The sequence below is a fragment of the Mastomys coucha genome, unplaced genomic scaffold (genome assembly GCF_008632895.1).
Source record: "Mastomys coucha isolate ucsf_1 unplaced genomic scaffold, UCSF_Mcou_1 pScaffold17, whole genome shotgun sequence".
Taxonomy (NCBI): domain Eukaryota; kingdom Metazoa; phylum Chordata; class Mammalia; order Rodentia; family Muridae; genus Mastomys; species Mastomys coucha.
Genome location: NW_022196899.1, coordinates 22,961,220 through 22,967,219, shown reverse-complemented (window position 1 = coordinate 22,967,219; position 6,000 = coordinate 22,961,220). Strand labels below are relative to the sequence as shown.

Sequence of the window (6,000 nt, the reverse complement as noted above, 5' to 3'; positions counted from 1 at the left end):
ACACAGTCAGACCAATGGCTCTTCACCTTTTCTAATATAGTCATGTGACACAGTCAGGCCAATGGCTCCTCACCTTTTTTGACTCCAGAGCTACTTGGTTAGGCTCTTACTAATTCCTTGTTTCTACACAAACATTATGGGTTTTTCTATATGTAAGTATATTTATACAAATAAATATAAATTAGTTTTGCTAAGAGTCCAGCATGTCTAAAATGTACAAACAACAACTTAATGATTTATAACCACTGAGAAAGGAAGGTAAGTGTCATATACCCACTGTCCACTAGAAGGGACATTTCAGGTATCAGAATACAGGATATAAATTTGCTACTTTATGTTCTGAAGATTTACAGCAGAAAAACGCTTTAAATTCCTAATGGAGAGGAGAATGGCTTCCAAGTGGAGAAACTTATGTTTATTTCAGTGGGACACATAAAGTTTTTAACTAAGGGACCTGTGGTGTATAACCAATATTATAAAGATATTTATAACCGATTTACAAAAGTTCCTTTTAATATTAAATAAAATTAATTCTGCTTTTAAATCTCAAACACAATTGCTGGTGTGTTTTCTATGGTCTTCCCTACTACGTAAGAATCTAACCCCAGCCCTATCCCTCTCCTTCACTCTCATCTCCTGCTTCAGGAACAACAACACCTAAAGCAAACAGCTCCATCTGCATGGCCTTTCCCAGTTTTAGTGTATGTGCTGCCGAGGCGAACACAACCTTTCCCAAGAACTGAAACAAGTAGAGAAACAGCTGGCTCGGGTAGGGCTCCAGGCACATCATCTTTACTAACGACATCACAGGGCAGGACATGGCCTTCTTGGTTTGTACTTTGTATGTGGTACAGGGAATCAGACTTAGGGCTTCTCATATCCTAGGCAAATGGTCTACATCTTCAGGACAGGAGTGGCCATTTGAAGGTAACTCTCTACCTTGGTATGTATGCAAGTATGTATGTAAACAGGTATGCATGTATGCTTAACTACCTTGGTATGTATACAAGGACCACTGATTTAGTTACAGTATGCATATAGCTGTAAAAAGTAAAATAAAAACTGTCCCTTTCACCGGGCCCCAGCTGTGCAGCTATTGTCAGTTTCTGGGGAAGGAGAGTCACTTTCTCCTCAGGTGTGTGGCCTCTGGTAGTTTGCACAGGCTCCAGTGGACCTCTAACCCATGCACACACTGGTGGCACTAACTGAACGCAGTGGAGGCAAGGCACTGAGTGAAGGAAATGATAGGGAAGCTGTCTGGGAAAAGCTGAAAGGGACCACGTGGAGTAGTACATTTACTCAAAACTCATTATATAGACGTATGATATTTTCAAAGAACAAATTTAAATGTAGTTTCTAAAAAATAAAAAATTCTGCCCCTTCCAAAGACCTAGAGATGGCTTGAGCAAAACTGCTCATCAGTCCTAACCTTCACATCTGCCCTTGGAATTTGCTGTTCAACTCCCAGGAGTATCACTTGTACCTGAACTGATCTGGAAAGCCTGGACCAGAGAGACTCACTCAACCATTACCACTGATGGAGCTACCAAGACACCATTCTGCAAGTCGCTCAAAACCTTGCTTCAGAGACTTTTAAAAAGTGATACAACTGTGTAAAATACCTAATTACGGGCTACTGCTGCTGCTGTGGGGAAGGGAAGAGATCAGACAGATGCTGTTTAAGAACAACATGCCATTGAAGCTGGACACCAGTTTGTGCTTCACAAAGAAAGAACACTTAGAAATGTCTACTCTAGCCTAGGCTGGTGGTGCAGGCCTGGAAGCTCAGTGACATGGGAAGCTGGGGCAGGAAGAGGTCAAGTCAAGGCCTCCCTGAACAACCTCATGAAACCCTGTGTCCTCCAATTAAAATAAACAAGACTAGGGATATAACGAGCTGTTAGCTACTTGCCTAGCACAAGTAAGCCTCAGGTTCCAACCCCAATATTGATAGAGAATAATAATCCCTATCCTAATGTTTGGGTATATTTTCAACATTTGTAAGCAAAAGCATAGAAAACCAAATAAACTTAAGATAAACCTATCTAGGTTTAGCTAATAACAACGGGCTTCTACCTACAGACACCTAGTCATTCTTCACTTTCTCCCAAAGACAAATCCTAGGAATATGGCCACTCAGGATGGAAACTACTTTCTGCCCTAGGTGTAGCTGACTTCTGACCCCTGAGATATGTAAGTAGAAATTCTGGCAAATCCAGACAACACCTTTCTCCGTCTCTCTAGTATGAGTGTGACTATAAAGGTGGGCCACACTGGAATTGCACTGCCAGAAGGCATAGAGCTCGGATGCCCACCATCACTTTGCATCATCAGACCTAAGGCATGTGGGCTGTGTCAGAGACATCAAAGCTGAGGCTCTAATCAGTGGCCACACCTGTATCATAACACACCCCTCCAGTTTCTTTGTGTAACGAGTCCAACAGACGTGAAATCACAGAGGATCAGCAGCAAATGGGGAAATTACCTGAAAACTATAACCAATGCAATGATTTACCAGGAGAGATAACACACTATTTTGACAAATTACAAGCTATTATTTGGAAATTCTGATTACAGAACAAGTCCAAATAAAACAACAGTTGATGCTTATCTGGTTAGTTCTTGTCAGCTTGACAAGGGTTTGGGCTACCTGAGCCCTTTGAAGCCTACGACATCATGGGTAAGTCCCAGACATCAGACATAAGCCATAACACTGTTGGAGTCTGGTTTTGTTTTAATCTGTTACTATGTCCTGGTTCTTCCCTTGTAGAATAAAAAAAGATAACTCATTTTAAATTTTATAAGAGCCCATAGTTGAGACTTTGGACTTCTGAAGTTGTTGAATGATTTAAAGACTGCAGGACTTTATCCAGAGTTAGGCTATATTTTAAACTGTGATGTTAACATGGAATCTTGGGGATGAACAGAAAAGAAAAGGTTACAATTGAATAAGTGTTTATGTGGAGTTACCAAGGGGGCAACTGGACTATTTTTTTGTCAACCTGACAGAAACTAGAGTCATTTGGGAAGAAGGAATTCAAATGAGGAACGCTTCCATCAGACCGGCCAGTGGGCATGTCTGTAGGACATTTTTTAAATTAAAGATTGACCTGGGAGGGCCCAGCTCACTGTGGGCAGTGTCTTCCCACCCCACCCCCGTATACCACTCCCCCACTCTCCCGGCCCCCTGCTTCTAGCTTTTATACAAGAAAGCAAGCTGAACAAGCTATGGGGAGCAAGCCAGCAGCAAGCAGTGTTCTTTCACGACCTCTGCTTCAGTTCCTGCCTTGGAACTTCTCTTGATAACCGACTGATAACCGTAAGGCGACGAAACCTGTCAAGCTGGTTTGGGTCAGTGTTTTAAAACAGAACAGAGGAGCAAACACAGAGATTTAAGCATAACATGAAATTTAAACGTTTGCCTACCTTAAAAATGAGTGTTTTTATACTGAAATTATATATAAAAAACCAAAGCTACTAAGCAAATGACCTCACCATTTTACTCAGTATCATACTGCATGATCACTGGTATACACTGTAATAAAAATGCTGAAATTATAAAATGGCCTTGGAATGTTAAAACTATTAAGTACTTACAAATGTTAGCATTTCCTGTAATACTTCTCTGCTATGCAATGTACTAACCATCTTTAGATCTTCCTGCCCTTCTGCTAAACTGTTCACTGCTTTGATCTCTCCTTCCTCTTCACACTTTGACTATAGACGTCAACCATATGCCAAACCTCTAAATACACCCAACAGAGAGATGAGCAGCAAATTTCAAAGCTCTTTCAGTTTCTGACCACTGCCAAAAAACTTCAATTCCCTCAAGCCCCGACTCCAGCTACCTTCATCCCAGGTCCTGTAGGCCCGACTCCAGCTACCTTCATCCCAGGTCCTGTAGGCCTGACTCCAGCTGTCTTCCATGGTTCCTCACTCATGCCCTTTGTGCACTGTTCATGCCCTAATCAGAACTGGTTTTCCTGTTATCTTAAGTCTATGCTTGCCTCGTTTCTTTTAAGGTAAAATGTAGTTCAAACCACATCAATGTAAGAAATTCAACAAGCTGTAAATAATTTCAGCCAGTTCTGTGTTCTTACTGTCTGGACATTCACGAAAAATCGAACACTTGCTGCTCTGTAATTCCCTAGTTCCCAAGTGAACACAAAGCTCCTTAAGGGAGGGAGCTGTCTTAGTCAGGATTTCTACACTTGATCTTAGCCAAAAGGCCGAGAAGTGATTTAGTCAGGATTTCTATTCCTGCACAAACATCATGACCAAGAAGCAAGTTGGGGAGGAAAGGGTTTATTCAGCTTACATTTCCACACTGCCATTCATCACTAAAGGAAGTTAGGACTGGAACTCAAGCAGGTCAGGAAGCAGGAGCTGATGCAGAGGCCATGGAGAGATGTTCCTTACTGGCTTGCTCAACCTGCTCTCTTATAGAACCCAAGACCTCCAGCCCAGGGATGGCACCACCCACAAGGGGCCCTACCCCCCTTGATCACTAATTGAGAAAATGCCTTACAGCTGGATCTCATGGAGGCACTTCCCCAACTGAAGCTCCTTTCTCTGTGATAACTCCAGCCTGTGTCAAGTTGACACACAAAACCAGCCAGTATAGAGGGTATGTTTTCACTTCTTCCTCCATGTGCCAGCACACTAGCAATGTTATATATTGTTCCTTATAAACCACAACTACCATGAAACATGTTATAAAAGTTCCCAGATTTCCATGTTCCTCTGGTGTGTTCACCAGGGTGATATGATAAAACACATTTTAGACCGGAACCTTCATTCACACGTTTTACAGATAAGAGGAAGAAAAAGGAATACCTAAACATTCTTCTTTATTGCTTTTCATCCTAAATACTTGTCCTCACATATAATCACATGTACAACTAAAAACATATATCTGATAATTAAATGAAATTTAATCCTAATAATGTAAGGCATCATAGTGACCCTGTTTGGATTCTGATTTTAATCAAAACACTGTGGCAGAACATGCTTCAGGTAACTGGGAAAATATGAATATGGCTCAGGTATTATACCAAAGAATTAATTTAGCTATTTAATTATTTTAGAAAATACCTGCTTTTAAGGTATCCCACTGTCTTGGTGAAACAAAATGACTACAATTCAGAGAGAACCAAGGAGGAAGAATGAGAAGACAGTGGACACGGGTAAGGGTGGGAGGGAGAGAAGCAAAGGACGCATGAGTTGAGTGTGGCAGAGCAACTGAGCTGGGCCACAGCAGTGTCTGAGCCTCGTAATGAGGCTCAGCAGACCGGTCTCTACATGTATGTTTGCAACGTTTCATGGTTAATTACCTTTAACATCAGAAAGAATCAAACTGAACTTGAAATAATAACCACAAGTTAGTAAAGGTCAAATGTTATACTATTACAGGCTTGGTTGTTCAAATAAGAAGTAAAGATGGTGTAAAAACACTTTGCAGAAGTTTATAAAACACCAACTATGACAGGTGCCATCCTTTAAGAGCCAGGGGGAATGTGGGTATTCACTTGCCATTTTGCTAAACTTAACAATATATAGAGACACACAACAGAGTAACACAAACTCAAATATTTGTAAAAGAATAAACTAATTTTAGACATACTAAAGATAATTACTAAGAGAAAGATGTTAATGAGTTCACTATTTTAAGTCCTGACTAAATACATCATATAAAGCAACAGCAACTGTAGGACCATGATCAAAATTATCAAGAACAATCTCTCATGAAGATCCTCCTACACAATACAGCTAGTTTGTTTGGTTTTGTTGGTTATTTTTTTAACGACATTGAAAGCCTCATTAAAAACAAAACAAGAAACACAGTATAAGCATTTGCTGACTTTAAACAAGAAACTTAAGGCAGAGAACATCATTTTTGTATCTTCCTGTGTTTGTTTTCCCTCAGCCATTTTATCACTTCGACTTATGAGGGATATTCAGTATTAAAATATAGTCAAGTTGAGGAGTCTTTCACAGTAA

General features: G+C 40.5%; 1 protein-coding gene across 7 annotated transcripts in view; it reads right to left on the bottom strand.

Moving 5' to 3' along the window:
- Phc3 (polyhomeotic homolog 3) overlaps positions 1–6,000 on the bottom strand; it is a 71,289-nt gene that overhangs the window by 16,143 nt on the left and 49,146 nt on the right. The window lies entirely within an intron of this gene.